Consider the following 20,720-nt stretch of genomic DNA (forward strand, 5'->3'; position numbering starts at 1 on the left):
CCTTGAATACCCTTGAAAATCTAAAGTCTGTTTTCAAGACGCTTAAAAACCTTGAATTTCAGACCAGTCCTTGAAAAACCTTGAATTGGTTGAATGCTAAATTTGAATTGTATTTGTCATTATGAAAACCGTTTTCGTTTGAGCTGTGCGAATAGCAAAATTTTGGGTGCGAAGCGAATTCGAATATCGAAGTGTGAGTGCAAATCGAATATTTTTCGAATATTTCTAGAATATTTTTCTAATACTTCGAAGCGAAATTGCAGAAAAAATAGTTGGAGAGGATTCCTAAGCATATTCTTATGAGATAGCAACATGAAAGTGTTTCTTTTCGCTAGGATGATGAAGCACTGGCGGGGTGGTGTTTCATAGTTTTCTTATCAAGAATGAGGCAATGTAGAGGTCGAATTGTATTTATGTACATGATTTGGTGAAACCAAAGTGTTGCCGACAACACTTTACACGTGATAGGCAAAGATGCCATTTCCTCAGCCTCTCCTCCTCTCTCAACTTCTGTGGAAGCCCAATTGATGTGGTGGACAAGGGTGTGCTCCCTTCAAGTCCGGAGTTCCAAATTTGCCTCGTAGACGTCGATATACAAGAACATCTGAAATTTTGGATGCTAAAAAGCTGAGTTAATACATTTGCGGCCGTAGCAGAGCTTGAAAGGCAGCTTTGCCGCAATACTGGGGTGTGATGAGGGGAAGCATATTGAAAATCTAGGGACCATTTCCAATCGGACGTTGACCGTGTCTTGCCAAAGTTCGACCGTAACGGAGCTTGAAAGGCAGCTTTGCCGCAATACCGGGGTGTGATTAGGTGAAGCAAATCTAAAGTCTAGGGACCACTTCCAATCGGACGTTGACTGTGTCTCGGCAAAGTTCGACCGTAACGGAGCTTGAAAGGCAGCTTTGCCGCAATACCGGGATGTGATGAGGTGAAGCATAATAAAATCTAGGGATCACTTCCAATCGGACGTTGACTGTCTTGGCAAAATTCGACCGTAAAGGAACTTGCAAGGCAGCTTTGCCGCAATACAAGTGTAATGAGGTGAAGCATATTGAAAATCTGGAGGGGTCACTTTCAATAGGACGTTGACTGTATTTGTTTTGGGAAGTTCGAATAGTAAAATTCCAGTGCGAATCGAATCAAATAGCAAACACTATTAGAAAAATTTTTGAAATTTCGAATATTCGCACACTCCTAGTTTTCGTTGCTGAACTTTTGTTTTTTGTTTGAGTTCTGAAATGCGGTCAAGAAACCGTACCAATTTTTATACCTATATAGCTTACTCTGGTTAGGCAGCTGGCAACATTGGACTTGATGCGAGTCTCGGAGGCAGTGTTCACCATAGACGTCGTGTCAATGACTTAAAACGTCACCACCGGTGCTAGCGGAAGTAGTATCGGCTGCGAGTGCAGTCACCCCATCACAATCGCATTTCCATTGTCTCCGTCCAACTAGTCCGACGCGGCGTCCACGTTTGCGCGCACACTTTAACCTAGTCGTGTCCTTGTGCTACCAGCGCTTTTTGGAATGAGTGCGCCTTCTACGTATTAGTGCAAGGGGTGCAAGCGATGTGTTGATATGTGAAACAATGCCCGGAAAAAGCTAATTACTACGTGGCTCCACCATGACGACTACAAGAACTGGATTGCACCTGACACGACGAATCCGCATCGCGCTAGGTGCAAGCTTTGCGGCAAAACTTTATTAGAGCTGTGCGAATAGCAAAATGTTGGGTGCGAAGCGAATTCGAATATTGAAGTATGAGTGCGAATCGAATCGAATATTTTTCGAATATTTCTCGGATATTTCTACAATATTTTTCGAATACTTCGAAGCGAAATTGCAGAAAAAAAGGTTAGAAAGGATTCCTAAGCATATTCTTGTGAGATAGCAACATGAAAGTGTTTCTTTTCGTTAGGTTGATGAAGCACTGGCGGGGTGGTGTTTCATAGTTGTCTTATCAAGAATGAGGCAATGTAGAGGTTGAATTCTATTTATGTACATGATTTGGTGCAACCAAAGTGTTGCTGACAACACTTCACACGTGATAGGCAAAGATGCCATTTTCTCAGCCTCTCCTCCTCTTTCAACTTCTGTGGAAGCCCAACTGGTGTGGCGGACAAGGGTGTGCTTCCTTCAAGTCCGGAGTTCCAAATCTGCCTCGTAGACATCGCTATATAAGAACATCTGAAATTTTGGGTGCCAGAAAGCTTCGGCTTCCGATTTTTCGGACTTCCTGCCCAAATTTCAGGTCCAAAACAGCATTAATTGAGCCCCCACCTCTGCCACATCTGTCATCTCCATGTTGGAACCAGCGTTTTCTTGAGTTAGTACATTTACGACCGTAGCGGAGCTTGAAAGGCAGCTTTGCCGCAATACAGGGGTGTGATGAGGTGAAGCATATTGAAAATCTAGGGACCATTTCCAATTGGACGTTTACTGTGTTTTGGCAAAGTTTGTATGGCGGCGGAGGTGCTGTGTTCGTCGCGTCGTCTCCGCGACTATTGAACTTCCCAAGCAGTTGAAATTCCTGGACGCCACTGAGATGAGTGGAGCGCCATCGTAAACGTTCAGGCGACTCAATCGAACCAAAATTTTTGGCGAGTCGAAGTTTTACGAGCAACGAGAGCCCCAACCCGCTGGGCGCTGCCGACGGGAAGGTTAGGTCTAAACCAAACGCCGGGGCGCCGGATACTCACAGGCGGCTGATGCGTCGTTCGTGAGCCGCGGAGGCAACCCAACCCTGGTCGCTGCAATCACCCGAAACCTGGACAACGTCGCCCTTCTACCAAACACCACAGAAAATATGGAAGATGCGCCCAGGACACAAGACGATGCCCCAATGGACGAGGCCTCGCCGGGGCCGTCTCTCGTACTCCCGGAACAGCTCACGCATCAAGAATATCAATGGCAAACGGTCGTCTCCCTTGATCGGCGACGCCGCCTGCGAAAACAACAAATCTCTGGCGAACAGGAACCGGGCGAGCGCACTTCTACATCGAAAACCACGCCGGCAGAGCTAGCCCTAACCCGGACGCCAGACACCGGTGAGCCGTGCGAGCACGCCGAAGGAGCTCCCGACAACGCGGATGCACGGAGTAGGCCCCGCCAACGCGCGCCACCGCTCCCGCGCGCTGACCTGAAGGTCATAATTCGCCCGAGCCCAGGGCTGATCGTTCGAGAACTGCGTTCCTATCAGGTGGCCAAGCATGCTGACGAAGTCTTCCCCCTTGCATGCTGACGGGCGTCAGCATGCAAGGGGGAAGACTTCATCGTCTGCCTGAGACGCGGGTCGAACATCATCGTGAGCACCCCTCACGAAGCTACGGCGGCTACACTCGTGAAAATTAGGAGCCTCACCTTCCAGGAACGGCCACACCCTATGAAGGTATATCTGTCAACACCCAAGGACCTGACTAAAGGTGTCGTGCACGGCATCGACGCGGGCACCAGCGAGGAAGAGCTTCTAGCAAATCTTCGGGTACGCACACATGGAGTTCGCATCATGCGAGCCCGCATGCTCGGACAATCGCAGACGGCACTGCTCCACTTTGAGGGCCCCCAACTGCCTCAATTGGTCTACTTCTATGGAGGGGAGATGCCCTGCCGATGCTACCAGCCGACAAGGCAGTTCTGCTCCATCTGCCGAACCCCAGGACACCGACCAGACGTATGCCCCAACCCAACGGCTCGAGCATGCGACGTTTGCAACCTTCCAAACCCAGAAGCCGGTCACACCTGCGTTCCGAAGTGCGCCCTGTGTGGAGGGCCCCATCTCACAGCCGCAAAAGAATGCGAAAACAAACTAAAGCGCATTCAGACCTGGCCAAAACCTGCCACCACCGAGCCGCCAAGTGCCCACCGATCTCCGCCACCTGCCATCACCGAGCCGCCAAATGCCCACAGGTCTCCGCCAGCTTCCAGTTCGAGATATAAGTCCCGCTCGCGCCTACAACCCAGGCCTCAATCCCAGTCACCCAAACAACGATCGAGGTCGATGCCCCAGCACCAGGAGCAGGCAGCAGCCACCGCAGCACCCGATGACAACGGGTTCTCCCAGCACCAACAGAATAGGGAAGCCTCCCCTACAGGGACCGATGCCAACAAAGACAGGGTAAGCCGGACAGCAGCAGCTTCCCACTCGCACCAAAACCAACAGCCTCCACCATCCGCAAACTTCGAACAGGAACTCGCGAGCATAAAAACACAGGTACAAACACTCACACAAGGAAACAGTGTCACACCAAGCCATCACTGACCTGCAGCACCAATTCGAGGCCATCCGCACCCAGATGCAGGCCTTCATGGACGACATTCGCACTCAGCTGGGACAGCTGACAAAGACTGAACTTAACGGCACACAGGCAGCAGTTGCAGAAACAGAAGCACCGAAAGACAGCACGGCCAAAGACAAGATTCACCACACGGAACTACGCAATAGACTACGACAGAACCTCCACAAGATAACCTCTACGACAGGATCAAACCACATACCCCAGACTCAAACAAAAGCAACCACGTCTAAACATGCCTAGACCACGCAAGCAAGTCAAAGAAAACTTAGAACTCTGGCAATGGAACTGCCGCGGGTACCGAAGGAAAAAAGGGCTGCTGACACAACTGATCGCTCAATCTTCAAGGCCACCAGGGGTCATCACCCTACAAGAGATTGGTACCCGACCAACACTTCAGGGATATGAAGCATATCACTCGAGTCAAGATGACAGGTGGAAGGTAGCCACACTCGAGGATAAAAACATCAGAACTATACAACATAAACTGGACGACAACATAGACGTACTGCATGTACTCCTCGAACTCGTCTACAAAGGCAACCAGAAACAAAGTGCTTTCATTTTAAACATCTATAGCCCCCCACGTCAAAGGCGGGCTACCATTGCCAAACTCTTCCGAGACACCCTTTGCCTTGCCAAAGAAAACCCACTACTCATTATGGGCGACTTCAACGTGCAGAACATGCTATGGGTATACCAGAGGCGTGACTGGAAAGGCCTCCAGCTGGAGACAACGATGGAATTGTGTCAACTCATGCTCATCACAGACCCCAGCACACCGACAAGGGAGGGAAACAGTGTAACACGTGACACAACACCCGACCTCACTTTCATCACACAAACCACACGAGCCGAATGGCACAACACACTCGAAAACTTGGGAAGTGATCACTACATACTGAACATAACACTACAGACCGGACGCCTACGCAGGGATATTGGCACAGCCAAATTAACTGACTGGCAAAAAATGAGGGAAGCCCAAGAACAGGATGAAGAGACAATCACAAACTTGGAAGACTGGTGCAACAAACTTTGTCGACAAAAAGATCACCACACAAAAGAAATAGTCAGAACAACAGAAATCCCGGAGGTGGATTCCCATTTACTACATCTGTGGGACGCCAGACAAGGGCTTACCCGCCGCTGGAAAAAGCAGAAGAACAATAGGAAACTGAGGACACGCATAGCGAAAATAACAGCGGAAGCGGAAGAATACGCCATGCAACTCGCGTCAGCGAACTGGTATAAATTCTGTGACTCCCTGGACGGCACCCTGGGTACAGCCAAGACATGGCACATCCTCAAAGCCATCCTCGACCCCATCAAGACCAAAGGAGAGGGACACAAGGCCCTGGAGCGATTACTACACACCTACCCAGGCAGCCAACAAGACCTCGTCGACGCCATCAAGACCAAATGCTATGGAGATCCTGCTCCCTCAGAGCCGTGCACAACATCATACGTGGGACAACCGAACCCAACAATGGATGAACCTATAACTGAAAATGAAATGAGAGCGGCCATCGCAGCTACTACCCGTAACACGGCGGCGGGCACAGACCGCATCACAAACGCCATGATAAGAAATCTCAGCGACAAGTCTATCTCTGCACTCACGGCCTTCATCAACCAACATTGGGAACAAGGCACGGTGCCAGCGATGTGGAAACACGCAAGAATAATGATGATCCCCAAACCAGGCAAGAAGTTGGCAATCGAAAACCTCAGACCCATTTCGCTGACATCCTGCCTCGGCAAGGTGTACGAAAGAATCATAAACACAAGACTGCAGAAGCACTTGGAAGATAATAAGCACCTGCCTGACACCATGTTCGGTTTCCGTGCTGGCCTGTCGTCGCAGGACGTACTACTACAACTCAAGGAAGAGGTTCTCGGCAACGTTCCCCACAACGGTGAACACGTCCTCTTAGCCATCGACATTAAAGGGGCTTTCGACAACATCAGCCACCAAGGAATACTGGAGGGGCTCGCAAACACCAACTGTGGTGAAAGAACATACAAGTACATTCAGAGCTTCTTAAGCCAACACACAGCGGAGTTGAAGATTGGAGAGCTCCAGACTCCTGCATACCAACCTCCCAACAAGGGCACGCCGCAAGGAGCCGTAATATCACCCACGCTCTTCAACGTAGCCATGGTCGGCCTTGCCAGAAAACTGCAGGAGGTAGAAGGGCTCCGACACGCCTTCTATGCAGACGACATGACACTCTGGACCACAAAAGGATCACTCGCTGAAAAGGAAGAGCGCCTGCAAACTGCAGCTCACATCATCCAAGAATACGTCAGCCAGCGGGGTCTACAGTGCTCCCCAGAGAAATCTGAAATCTTACGTGTATGGCGAAGCAGACGTAACCATGCAGCCTCCACAGACCCATCACAAAAACTTGAGGTATACCTCAATGGAAACCTCATACCAGAGAAACCATTAATCAGGATCCTGGGCATGTGGCTGCAGAGTAACCAACGAGCCACCCACACCCTTATGCTCCTCCAAACCAGCGTCAAGGCTATATCACGCATGATATCTCGGGTGACATCTAAGAAAAGAGGGATGAAGGAAGCCTGGTGGTAAGCCGAATAACATATTGCCACCTGGATGATGAACTGCGGCGAGCACGAGCCCGCATCGAGCAAAAGCAAACGAAGAAGTCGTTTGGGACAGCGCGCGCTCTCGCTCAGTCTTTGTTGGTTTTGGCGCGGCCATATTATTAGACCTGCGTCAGTCTTTCTGCCAGCGTGGTATTTCTTGCCCGGGGACCTCCTTTTCGCACGTGACAACTGGTGGAGGTGCGGGGTAATCCCAGCCAATGGTCCTAACGCCTCCTGGTAGCCCTGTACCTGCAGTGACAACACCTGTCCACCGGGCCAGCCGACGAATCCGAGGATTGCCCCCCGAACGTGAACCTCTACCCGAGATGACGTCAACTGCACCACCCGAAAACGGTATGGAAGGCACTTCAACTGCTAACTACACGCTGCAGAAGCCACGAGTACCGAGGGTGTTCCATGGCTCCGTCTTAGAGGACGTCGAGGACTGGTTGGCTCACTGTGAACGCGTCGCTGATTTCAACGGGTGGACCGACGCCAACAAGCTGAGGAACGTGTACTTCAGCCTCGAGGATGGCGCTCGTACCTGGTACGAGAACCGTGAACCCTTCTCGACGTGGAGTGTGTTTTGCCGTCAGCTGCTGGCAAGTTACGCTAATCCCGATCGCCGTGAACGAGCGGAGCGGGCCATTCAGTCGCGCATTCAAATGCCGAACGAAAGCGTGATGATGTACGTCAAAGACATGACGAGCCTCTTCCGTCGTGCTGACCCGGCTATGGCAGAAGATAAGAAGCTGCGTCACTTAATGCGAGGAGTTAAGGAGCAGCTCTTCGCTGGCCTCGTCCGAAGTCCCCCGAAGACTGTGGCGGAGTTTTTAACCGAAGCCACGACCATGGAAAAGATGCTGCAGCAGCGGTCAGCTGTGTACGACCGCCAGATCAATGTCGCTTCACCGATGGGCCAGATTGGAGCTGCCGGCAGTAACATCAATATCGAAGCTCTCTGCGACCTCATCAGATCAGTGGTACGCGACGAGCTACAAAGGATTCACTGCCCGCCTCAACCTCCTGCTGCAGGATCCATCTCCAGCCTCATAAGGAGCGAAGTACATCAGGCTCTGCAAGTCCCGCTTTCCAGCGATGTTACCTCGCCCGAGGTTACCTCGACCTGGACGGAGTCCCGACGTCCATCGTACGCCGAGGCTGTGAGCCGGTACATTCCTACCCCACCGCGCTTTGTACACCCTACGCCGCACGATACACTTCCGTCAGTGCAACCGATCCAGCATTTCGAGAATCGGCAGCCGCTCCCTAGGAAATCGGATGTATGGCGCACACCGGACAGGCGGCCGCTGTGCTATCACTGTGGTGAAGCCGGACATGTATACCGCGAATGCCCATATCGCCGCCTTGGACTTCGGGGTTTCGCCGTCGACTCGCCAAGGCCAAGATTTGGTGAAAGACCGAGAGCGATCGAGGAATACCTGTCCCAGCAGCGCATGCCACTGCCGTTGCGGCGGCAATCGCGATCACCGTCTCCAAGACGATCTTCTCCAGATTTCCGGAACTACCCAGTGGCGGCGCCAGCGCGTTCGCCAAGCCCTAGACGGGAAAACTAAAGGCAGCGACCTTCGGGGGCGAGGCCGCTGACAATCGACGTGAGCAAGGCCTCCCATCGACGCAAGTACGGACCAGCAGCAATTCGACGGCGACAGCACCTGAACTCGAAAGCCGACTCTCCTTAGACATACCTGTCGTGCTCGACGGCCGCCACGACGCTAGTGCTTTAGTAGACACCGGGGCTGACTATTCCATCATGAGCAGAAAACTTGCGACGCATCTGAAGAAAGTTGCGACGCCGTGGTACGGACGACAAATCCGTACAGCCGGCGGACACGTAGTCACCCCTCTCGGGATGTGCACGACCAGAGTCGGCATTCGTGGACGTACTTTCCTCTGCAGTTGCCTTGTACTTCCTGAATGCTCCCGAGACCTCATCTTAGGTGTCGACTTTCTACGGGAATACGGTGCAATTATTGACCTTCGAGAGCGCACCGTCACATTCTCGACAGAAAGAGCAGCAGAGAAACCCGATGACCGTCATATCAGCACGTTTCGCGTTTCTGCCGACAGCATCACGTTGCCCCCGCGTTCAAGCGTCCTGGTTGATGTCGTGTGTGACGAACTACGTAACGGTGAGGCAGTCGCCGAAGGCAACTTGGCACTTTTGTTTAGCATAGGTATCTGCGCTGCCCGCAGCCTCGTCACGCTTCGCGACAGCCGTGCGACACTGCTTGTGACGAATTTTAGTAATGAGCAGCGGCACCTTTTTCCTCGCACTGCCATCGCTTTCGCCTACCCCATAGAAGACGTCGCTGAATGTTTTACGGCTACATCAATGCAGAGTGGGCTCCAATCGACATCGACAGACGCCTCTTCAGCGCTCGGAAGGGTGGACATAAATTCGAGCCTCTCGGAGCAAGAACGAACGGCACTGCATGAATTGCTGCTTAAATTTCAAGGGTGCTTCGCTTCGTCCTCGAAGGTGCGTCAAACGCCCATTACGAAGCACAGGATTATTACGCACACCGATGCCTCGCCCATTAAACAACAGCCCTACCGAGTTTCGGCCAAAGAGCGTGACGCGATAAATGAGCAAGTCAAAGAGATGCTCAAAGATGATGTTATACAGCCATCCAATAGTCCGTGGTCATCGCCAGTCGTTCTAGTAAAGAAAAAAGACGGAACATTGCGTTTTTGCGTTGACTACAGGAAGCTAAATTGCGTGACTAAAAAAGACGTGTATCCTTTGCCGCGCATCGATGATTCATTGGACAGACTGCGACGGGCCAAGTATTTTTCTTCCATAGACCTGAAAAGCGGATACTGGCAGATTGAGGTTGACGAACGTGACCGCGAAAAAACTGCTTTTGTTACACCGGATGGCCTGTATGAATTCAAGGTGCTCCCCTTCGGCCTGTGTTCCGCGCCAGCGACATTCCAAAGAATGATGGACACTGTTCTCACCGGTCTAAAGTGGCACACTTGCCTTGTTTATCTTGATGATGTCGTCGTCTTTTCGGTCACCTTTGAACAACACCTGATGCGTCTGCAGGCTGTTCTGGAAGCGCTCCGCTCTGCAAACCTCACGCTGAAGCCAGAAAAATGCCACTTCGGTTACAAAGAACTCAAATTTCTGGGCCATGTTGTGAGCGCAGACGGCGTTCGACCTGACCCCGACAAGACCACCGCCGTTGCCTCTTTTCCTGTTCCCCGTGACAAGAAAGCAGTACGTCGCTTCCTCGGCCTCTGCGCCTACTATCGCCGCTTCATCGCAAATTTTTCTAAGATTGCCGAACCTCTGACTCGCCTCACACGTGAAGATGTACCATACACCTGGAATGAAGAACAGGACACGGCTTTCATCAATCTACGGGAGCGTTTGCAGGCACCACCAGTACTTGCTCACTTCGACGAGGATGCTGCCACAGAAGTTCATACCGACGCGAGCAATATAGGTCTTGGCGCCGTTCTTGTCCAACACCAAGAAGGCACTGAGCGAGTAATAGCTTACGCCAGCCGTACCCTCTCTCGCGCCGAGTCGAACTATTCTACCTCAGAGAAGGAGTGCCTCGCAGTAGTATGGGCAACCATGAAATTCAGGCCTTACCTGTACGGTCGTCACTTCAAGGTGGTGACCGACCATCATTCATTGTGCTGGTTAGCCAATTTACGAGACCCGTCTGGGCGGTTGGCACGATGGAGCCTTCGCTTGCAAGAGTTTGACCTTACCATCGTCTATAAATCAGGCCGCAAGCACGAAGATGCTGATTCGTTGTCCCGTGCACCTACTGAAGTTTGTGATCCCGACACTGAGGACGACAGCGGCTTCCTCGGAGTTCTCACTGCAACTGACTTGATCGCACGACAACACGAGGACGCCGAGATTCGCGCAATCATCGACAATCTAGAAGGACGCCACACTCCCGTACCACGACACCTTTCTCGCAATCTCGTGTCATTCTGTCTGCGCAGTGGTGTCTTGTACAAGAAAAACCTGAACGGCAACGGGAAAGCCTACCTGTTAGTCGTCCCTTCTGACATGCGAGACGACATTCTTCTTGCCTGCCATGACGAGCCCACATCCGGCCACTTAGGTTCTTCACGAACCCTCGCCAGAGTTAAACAGGCGTACTACTGGCCCAAACTTGCTGCAGATGTGAAGCGCTACGTAAAAAGCTGCCGTGAGTGCCAACGCCGCAAATCTCCGCCACTGAAGCCTGCAGGCCTGCTGCAACCCATCACACCACCTAGGGCGCCGTTCGATCGAATAGGAATGGATTTACTGGGGCCATTTCCGCTGTCATCTGCCGGCAACAAGTGGATCGTCGTGGCGACAGATTACCTAACGAGATACGCCGAGACAAGGGCCCTACAACGAGCTACGGCTTCCGATGTTGCCCAGTTTTTCATCGACCAGATCGTTCTTCGGCATGGCGCCCCGTCGTGCGTGATCACTGATAGAGGAACAGCTTTCACGGCCCAGCTTATTGATGACGTTTTCAAACTCAGCTACACGAACCACCGCAAGACGACGGCGTATCATCCGCAGACTAACGGCTTGACGGAACGACTGAACAAAACCATCGCCGACATGTTATCCATGTATGTGGACGTTCAGCACAAGACGTGGGATCAGGTCCTGCCGTACGTAACATTTGCGTACAACACTGCCATCCAGGAAACAACACGATTCACGCCGTTCCGTCTCGTCTACGGGCGTGAGGTACAAACCATGCTGGACGCTATGCTGCCACACGACTACGACGCTTCGCTTACACCTGAAGCTGAGCAGCTTACTCAATACGCCGAAGAAGCTCGCCAGTTGGCACGACTCCACATCACGCAACAGCAAACTGCAGATGCCCGCCGCTATAATCTTCGCCATCGACACGTCGAATACCACCCAGGAGATCAAGTTTGGGTATGGACTCCGGTTCGCCGCCAAGGGTTGTCCGAAAAGCTCCTGAGTCGCTACTTTGGACCGTACAAAGTGGTGCGTCGCATGAGTGATGTGAATTATGAGGTTGTCCCAGATGGAACCATGTCACCCCAACGTCGAAAGCACTACCCAGAGATTGTTCACGTTCTACGACTCAAGCCGTACTTCACGCGTTAGTGCGACTGTGCCTCGGCCTTCTCATTTTTTTTTTTTTTACGAAGTGCCCACACTGTGCCCGTTTGGTGTTTTCTGCTTATGCATGTCCGCTTGCACGAGCATCGGGGCGATGCTTTTTTTTTTTTTTCAGTGGGGGAATAATGCCACCTGGATGATGAACTGCGGCGAGCACGAGCCCGCATCGAGCAAAAGCAAACGAAGAAGTCGTTTGGGACAGCGCGCGCTTCGCTCAGTCTTTGTTGGTTTTGGCGCGGCCATATTATTAGACCTGCGTCAGTCTTTCTGCCAGCGTGGTATTTCTTGCCCGGGGACCTCCTTTTCGCACGTGACAATATAGCCTACCTTATTATAATCTCACACAATCTGAGACCAGACGGGCCGACACCCTCTTGAGAATGGCATTCAAGACTGCTCTCCGTCTGCCAACGAGTACATCCACTGAGAAATTGATGGCACTGGGGCTTCATAACACCCTCAGCGAACTTGTTGAAGCCCTTCACGTCTCACAACAACAGAGACTTGAGCGTACTCGCACGGGCCAGCAGGTCCTAAAAATCCTAGGATTCCAAGCCTCGACAACGAGAGCCCAGGAAACCTGCGAGATACCTCGTCATGTCCGGGAGGGCTATCACGTTGCCCCAATTCCACGCAACATGGACCCCAACCTACACAGCGGCAGAAGGAGAGCAAGGGCCCAATACTTCCAGAAAACCTATCGATTCCAAACTACAGCCCGTTTTACGGACGCGGCCATGTATGGGACGACGACTAAAGGAGCAGTGGCAGTGGTATGCGACCGCCGAGGCCACATAACCTCTGGAGCATCTGTCCGCCCTTGCAAGATCACAGAAGCCGAAGAGCTGGCCATCGCACTTGCCATCCGCGAAGGCCTGCATGCAAACAAGCCACTGACAATACTCACAGACTCCCAGCAGGCCTGCAGGAACTTCCTACAGGGCAGAATTGGTGTGCCTGCGGCACATGTCCTTGCACAAATACCTAGGGAAGGCAAGGACGACTCCTACATACAGACCGTCATATGGATACCAGGCCACTCTGGCATCACGGGTAACCTGCACGCCGACCGGGCAGCTCGAGGCTTCGTACACAACCGAGCGCTCCTTACGTCGACTGCAGCGGACCCGGAGCCAGTTGACCTCCAGTATGCCACAATACTGAATTACCACAGAGGGCGACGCCTACGGTATCCACCACCTCATCAAAAGCTTGCGACGAAGGAGGCCACTGCATGGCGTAGACTCCAAACCAGAACCTACAAAAACCTACACACACTACACCGCATGCACCCCACATCTTACAGGGATGAATGCCCATGGTGCGGGGCCACACCAACCCTGTACCACATTACGTGGGAGTGCACACTACACGACCTTGAACACCACAACATGAACACCTCATGTGAGCAATGGGAGGCACTGCTGTCCAGCCCGGCCCTCGACGACCAGATCAGGCTCGTTCAGAGAGCAGAGCGGATGGCAAGAGCCAGCGGAGCCCTGGACTAAGGGCCCCGACCATCAGCAAGGCCCCTACGGGGCAATCCACAGGAGCTTTGCCTGTACATAAATAAAGTTTGTCATCATTGGCAAAGTTTGACCGTAACGGAATTTGAAAGGCGACTTTGCCGTAATACCGGGTTGTGATGAGGTGAAGCATACTGAAAATCTAGGGTCCACTTCCAACCGGACGTTGACTGTCTTGGCAAAGTTCGACCGTAACGGAGCGTGAAAGGCAGCTTTGCCGCAATAGGAGAGTGTAATGAGGTGAAGCATATTGAAAATCTAGGGATCATTTTCTATCGGACGTTGACTGTGTCTTGGAAAAGTTCGACCGTAACGGAGCTTGAAAGGCTGCTTTGCCGCAATTCCGGGGTGTGATGAGGTGAAGCATACTGAAAATCTAGGGACCACTTCCAATCGGATGTTGACTCTCTCTTGGCAAAGTTCGGCCGTAACGGAGCTTGAAAGGCAGCTTTGCCGCAATACGAGAGTGTAATGAGGTGAAGCATATTGAACATCTGAAGGGGGCACTTTCAGTCTGACATTGACCGTGTTTGTTTTGGGGAAGTTCGAATAGTTCGAATAGTAAAATTCCAGTGCGAATCGAATAGCAAACACTATTCGAAAAATATTCGAAATTTCGAATACAGTCGAACCTCGATATATCGAACGGCACGGCGATCGCGAAATAGTTCGATATATCCAGAATTCGATATAAAAAATCACGTAAAAAATGCGTCAAGAACTTGTGGAAAACAACCAACGAACCAATCGTGGTGCAGTAAATACTCACTTGAAGATTCAAACAAAGTATTTATTGTGTTGGCTTAAAATACTGAAAAAGAGTAGCCTGCTTGTTGTTGGCAATGGCGTGTTTGACGACTGCGTCCTCAACATAGTCCAGGCGATCCACAAGTGAAAGGCCGGTGCCTTCAATCGCGCTGCAGTGGCGGCGCGCAAGGGCCAAAGCGGCTACGACCTCAGCTGATGTCGGGAGCGGGGCACCATCAGCGCTTGCGGGATCCACCTCGGCAGCGTCTTCATTCGGCTGCTCAGCGGTAGCTTCGGCGACGATCTCTACATCCGTTAGCTCCGCCGTTGTACCAGTGCTGTCGTCACCTCCAACGAAGTCTTCGATGCACATGCTTTGCGGCTCCGCACCAACAAAGCTCTCCAGCTTGCTCCACGTTTCGGCGAGCTCGCTTTCTTCATCTGCGCATGCCAACCCAGCTTCCTCGGATTCTTCCACTGATGCTTCGTCAGTGCGTCCACCGAAGCCCGCATGCCGAAAGCAGTTGGCTATCGTCGACTGCTTGACGTTTTCCCACGACGCCTTGAGCATTTTGATGGCGCCCAAAAGATCGATCTTCAGATCTTGGCCCATCCGGAGTCTTACAAGCAAAATGTCGATCAGCCGACGCTTGTAGATAGACTTAAATGTGCGGATAATGCCCTGGTCCAACGGTTGGAGCTTCGAAGTGGTGTTGGGCGGCAGAAATACCACTTCGATGTTGCTCAGCTGGGCATCGGTGTGGTGTGCCGTGCAGTTATCGACGATAAGGCATACCTTCCGTCCCTGACGCACCAGGTCCGAATCCCACGCCTTCAGCCTGGATTGCTTCCAGTTTTGCTGCAAAAGTCAGGGTCGTCCGTTTCTTCGCGTCTGCAGCCATCGCTACACACACCACAACACGCGGCAGGCCTAACACACGAGCACAACAACGACCGATGCGACGGATGCCTGGCGATACTATCAAGGAGGAGCTGGCTGGTGCAACAAGTGCAGTGCGTCATTGCTGCAAGGCTGCGGCGTGCGTATGCCGCTACGTTCAAGTGGCGCGCTCGGCGCCATCGATGTGTGCAGCAGTCGTAAACGCCCACCGCGCTACCGCTATTTTCGAGAGTTGCGGGAAAGCTCGCCGCCTGTCAACGGAGCGCGGGCGGTTTGGGGTGGCCGAGTTCGATATATCCATTATACGTCAAACTTCGTTCGAAATAAAAAATTAAAAATGCATGCGATTTCCCACGTGATATAGGAACCGTTCGATATAGGCAATAATTCGATATGTCCGTGTTCGATATATCGAGATTTGACTGTATTCGCTCACCCCTACTTTTTATGTGGCTGCCATGGGTGAATCCGCTTTAAAAAGTCATATGAAAAGTGCCAAGCATATTGGCGCAATCAAGATGGGGCAAGGGAGTGCGTTGAAAAGCTACCTGACGCCTGTTCCAACAGAGCAGTCCACTACAGCGTCTCCGTTGCAGTCGCCAAGCTTAAATGATGCTTCTAAAACGCACGAGCTTGTCACTGATGCAGAATTTTTTTGGACTTTGAATGTTGTCACATCCCACTTCTCGTACCGGTCGTCATCCCAAGCAGGGGAGTTATTTTCGACGCATGTTCCCGGACAGTGAAGTGGCAAAGGTGTTCTTGTGGTGAGAAGAAATGCGCCTATGTGACATGTCATGGTCTCAGGCCTTTCTTTCGGCCTTGCAGCGAGAGAGAGAACAGTGTGAATTCTTCGTTGTACTTTTCGATGAGTTGTCAAATTACCATCTGCACAGCAAGCAAATTGATGTGCACGTGAGGTCTTGGGACTCCGCCCAGAAAGTGACATTGATAATGCTGAGAATCATATTCCACTTGAAAAAGTAAATATAAGCTACAAAGCCGAGCAAATATCAGGAATTCTCGGGTAAGCTCAAAGGATGTGTTTCAGTTCTGGATGGAATGTAAACAGTTTTTGATCAGTGCTACAAAGAAAGTCCTAGAGCGAAACCGCTTGAAGTTTGCATTTGTTAGGGGCCTTTCTTCACTGGACCCGCGACAGATGTGTTCAAAGCGCGACGAATGCCTTACAGGTTTTAGAAAAGTGTTGGATACCCTCATCGCTGCAGGTAGAATAGCTGAACACTTTCGATACACTGTGCTGGCCGAGTACACGGAGCTTCTGCATGAGCAGAAACATAAGCTTAGACAATATGACAAGAGTGTTGATAGGCTGGATGAGTTCTACCCTGACCTCTTGAAGTTCAGTTCAAGCTACTCCGAGTTAAGGAACATCGTAAAGCTTCTACTTGTCCTCAGTCACGGCCACGCAACAGTTGAATGTGGATTCAGTGTGAACCGACAGGTGTTCATGGAGAATCTCAAGGACCTTTCCTATGTTTCACAGCGGGTTGTGTGTGATGTGGTTGAGAAGGCTGGTGGTGTTGTGCAGGTTCCAATCACCAGGGAACTGAGGATCGCAGTGTCAGTTGCTAGACACAAGTATGGAGCATACTTAGAAGGTGAAAAGAAGCGAAGGCTTGAAGCTTCGAAGCAGGAAAAAGCACTGCATAGAGGAAGAGCTTGATGGACTTAAAAGAAAGAAAAAAAAAGGCTAGAACAGACAATAGACCGATCTCACCGCGAGTTGCACTACGCCACCGCTGCCGCAGTGCATGCCGGTACATAGAGTACTCTGTACGTTCAGCTGCGTTCAGCTGGTGCATTGACGAATTTTAGCGAATGTATTTGGATGAATCGCGATGGTTGGGTTGACGTACTGTGTGCTGGGATGCTACAACAGAAGCCTGAAGCAAAAGGACTCAGATTTTATGCGTTTTCAAAGCACGTCAAGCTCCGACAGGAATGTGTGCGACCTGCAGACAACGAAGTTGGACAGAGTGGCAACTACCGCGCACTTTCAGCGTGTTGTTCAACGTGTTTGTGAACTCCGTGTGTATAAGGCGTGGTAGTTTAGCAGTGCCTTATTGCATCATAACCCTTTACTGCACGATTTTTTGTTTTCTCATGATTTTATTCATGGAGTTGCGCTGAAGGGTAGAAGTGGCAGTACTGCCAAAGAAAAAAAAAATTGTGGATTTTTACTCCAGGTACGCGAAGAAAACCGGTATGTTGCATATTTGCAACAACAAGTAAATAAAGAAAAAGTTGTAGGTGAAACATGCTCAGTGTGACCCACACTGAACTATTTATTGGCCTGTAACGATCAGTGGATGTACTCATGTTGTGGTGTGATACAAATGGAAGCAATTGCTTTTGCTTGTTGTGCAGAGGTGGTTTCCACACTTCGAACAGTAAGTCATGCAAATTCTGGTGCAGCCAGGAAACTTGCAGCGCTGGCGCTTCTGGCTCCAAAGAACCCAGTGACCAACCTGGGGAAAGAAATGCAAATAATGAGCCCCGGGATGAAGTTCGATAGTTCAGAAGTAATACCTGGTCTAGCCTGACATCCTGAGTTGGGGTTGGCCCTGATGGTCCCCTTTTTTTCTTCATCTGGATGCCTTGTTCCACTGATCCATTGCTAGGTCTACCTCGCTTTTTGCGCTGCGTCTTGCCAGCCTTGCAGAGCGACGTAGCCAGGCTCATCTTGAATTCTGCCAAGGGAAGGAGCCTTCCTCTGTGCTCATCGGGGTTAGTCATGGCATTTCTCTTGTACAGTAACCAAGCATTGACTGCCGTCAAGTCAAGAATGTGAAGAAAAACACGAAAGTAGTACCTCTTCGACCTGAGGTAGGGACGATAAAGCGAAATAAGAGAGTCCAAGAGATCGACGCCTCCCATATGCTTATTGTAGACTGTGATCACTGAAGGGCAGGGTACATCAGTCCGCTCCTTTTTTTGTCTGTTGTACCTTGATGCATTTCCAACAGGTTGAGCGCCAACGAATGAGGAAAGCAATGTCACAGCTCTGTTATCTTGCCACCTTGTACACGACAGTTCAATGCCTTCCACCACAGCAACCCTCTCTGCAAAATGTCCTCTTCCTTTTTTTTTTCATTTCCTGCTCAGAAGGCATGCTCACTCCGGGGACTCGGTTTATCTGCACGGTGCCAATGCAGTGTATGGCGTCTCGTTCTAGGTACACCTGCAAACTTGGGCAGTTGAAATAGTTGTCGAAGTACACTTTGTGGTGTACTCCCCTCGGAATCAACCTGCACAGCCGAACGACAACATTTCCACTTGCTCCACAGTCAGGCTCTCCTGGAAATCTTGGTGCTGAGCTTTCTTTTCCGGTATACACCTCCAACTTGTACGAGAAGCCGCTTACACCTGACAGTACGAAAACTTTGTAGCCCCATTTTTTGGGCTTCTTAGGGCAGTACTGCTTCAAGGAGCTTCTACCTTTAAAAGGTATTATCTGTTCATCAATAGACAAGTGCTCTTCAAGCGGTACCAGAGACAACTGCTCATTTATGCTGTCGATCAAAGGCCGCACCTTTGCAAGTCGATCTCTCCCTGGATCATCCTTTGGGCTGAGAGTGGTGTTGTCAACGAAGTGGATGTTATGCTTGAGTTTCTCGAAGCGAGCCAGCGGAAAGTTGTCAGCCACTTGGCTTGCTCTGGTCGCTGCACTCCAGTACCACCTTGTGTTCCTCATTTGAATGATTGACATCCACATGCAAGTCCCAATAAATATTTCGATCTCTTCAGTGGTGGTACAAAGAGGCTGACTCATGTCTTTCTGGAGCGCGAATAAATTACTTTGATCTGCGATGAGAGAAATCAGTGAGCTGGGAAAGAGAAACTTGAAGTATTGGGACGGTGTCGACAGCTCCGAGATATCTTTCGGAAGTTCACTTCGCCCGGAGAACTGAACTGTCAGTGGATCTCTCATTAGATTTTTCTTCTTCCAAATTATCCTTCTCTTAGTTTCTGATGAGTGGTGGTTAGGCGTGCCATTTGCCGTACACTCGTCCTCATCGGAGTATGCACTCGACTCGCTTGTGTTGTCAGTTAGCTTTTCCACGCCAGGTTGAACATCTGACGGAGGAAAAAAAATTGTTACACAGATTAGCGTGCGCAGGGTTCTCTATCAACGGGGGCGAAGGTTCATCGCAGCACACCCCCCACCCTTCTAACTCAATATATGGGGCATAACTTTGCGATCCCCCTCCCCTTAGATGACTAGCAGCCCCCCTCCCGCCGTTCGTGCGCACGTCTATGGTTACACATATACTAAAGTCTGCGATAAAATACAGCTAAACGTAGCCATAGATGGAACAGGGAGCGCACGGGTACACCCATAACGACGCAGCACAGCAACACGCAAATACAACACAGTGTTAGGAAAAAATAAAAGCTTGGACAATCGATCTGTAAACATTCTACAAACGTGCTGAATCCAAACCGACTTACTCTCAGGGTCGTCGTCACTCCCGGAGAGGTCACTGTCCTCACTATCGCTAGGAATGGCCCGGCCATAACAGCGTTTAGGGTCCATCTGAATCTCTGAGAAAAGAAAGCCCATGCACACGTTGTTGCATTTGCGCAACAAAGCAACTTTTCGTCGCCCGGAAGAAACTATTGCGTGATAACAATGTTTCTTGTGATCTACATGACCAGGAGGATGTGTAGAAGAGCTAGAGAATTTTTTCCGCGCGTTATCATGCACAGAGATGCATTTATAACTGCCAAAACTTACCTTATTGCTGCACGTGAGCGCGCGTAGCGTCCGCCATGGATGTTTTGCTAATAACTCTTCGAGAGGAGGACAGATGGCAGCACAAGGCGGCGCGTTTTTCAAACCGGTGTAGAAATGCAGCAACGTGTACCGGCAGCTGCAAAGGGACTTTGCTCTTGTTTTGATTAGCGTTTATCGGAATGTTGCGTAAATGCAACAATGTGCAGTAAAGGGATAACTAGCTTTCCACACGACCGATGGGCCGATCAGCGACAGCAAAACTTCATTCAACGTGTGCTCGATCCCTTTGACCGGGTGATCGCAGATTGGTTACGTGTTTTCCGGGCAAAAGTGTAATGCTTGAACAAGACCTGTGACACAAACCAAGCTTACAACTGCATATACTGTGCGTGTACAACTCGCGCCATGGAGTGCACGGTGAAAACTCAGCCGTGCCAGCATCGCTGCCGCCGCCGGAATTTCCCCATTCGTTTCAATATGCGATATTACCACGAACGCTACGTAAAGCGGCAACAGCGGTACCAAACGTTACCTTCTTATATGACCTTGGGCGGGTCTTAACGTGCCATACACTGCAGTTTCGAAGCGGTAGGCCTCGACGACATCGGCACCCAGCCATCTGCTGAATCCGCCGCCGGTGGCCGGAACGGACTACTGTTCGTCCGCCACATTGTGTGTGACGACAAAACATCTACTGATTGATCCATCTCTAGTGCAG

At 50.9% G+C, this 20,720-nt stretch overlaps 1 protein-coding gene across 2 annotated transcripts in view; it reads left to right on the forward strand.

Annotated features, from left to right (window-relative positions):
* LOC119393847 (serine/threonine-protein phosphatase 2A catalytic subunit beta isoform) overlaps positions 1 to 20,720 on the forward strand; it is a 73,179-nt gene that overhangs the window by 21,375 nt on the left and 31,084 nt on the right. The gene's annotated exons all lie outside the window — the stretch shown is intronic.

Source organism: Rhipicephalus sanguineus, chromosome 1 (genome assembly GCF_013339695.2).
Source record: "Rhipicephalus sanguineus isolate Rsan-2018 chromosome 1, BIME_Rsan_1.4, whole genome shotgun sequence".
NCBI lineage: Eukaryota > Metazoa > Arthropoda > Arachnida > Ixodida > Ixodidae > Rhipicephalus > Rhipicephalus sanguineus.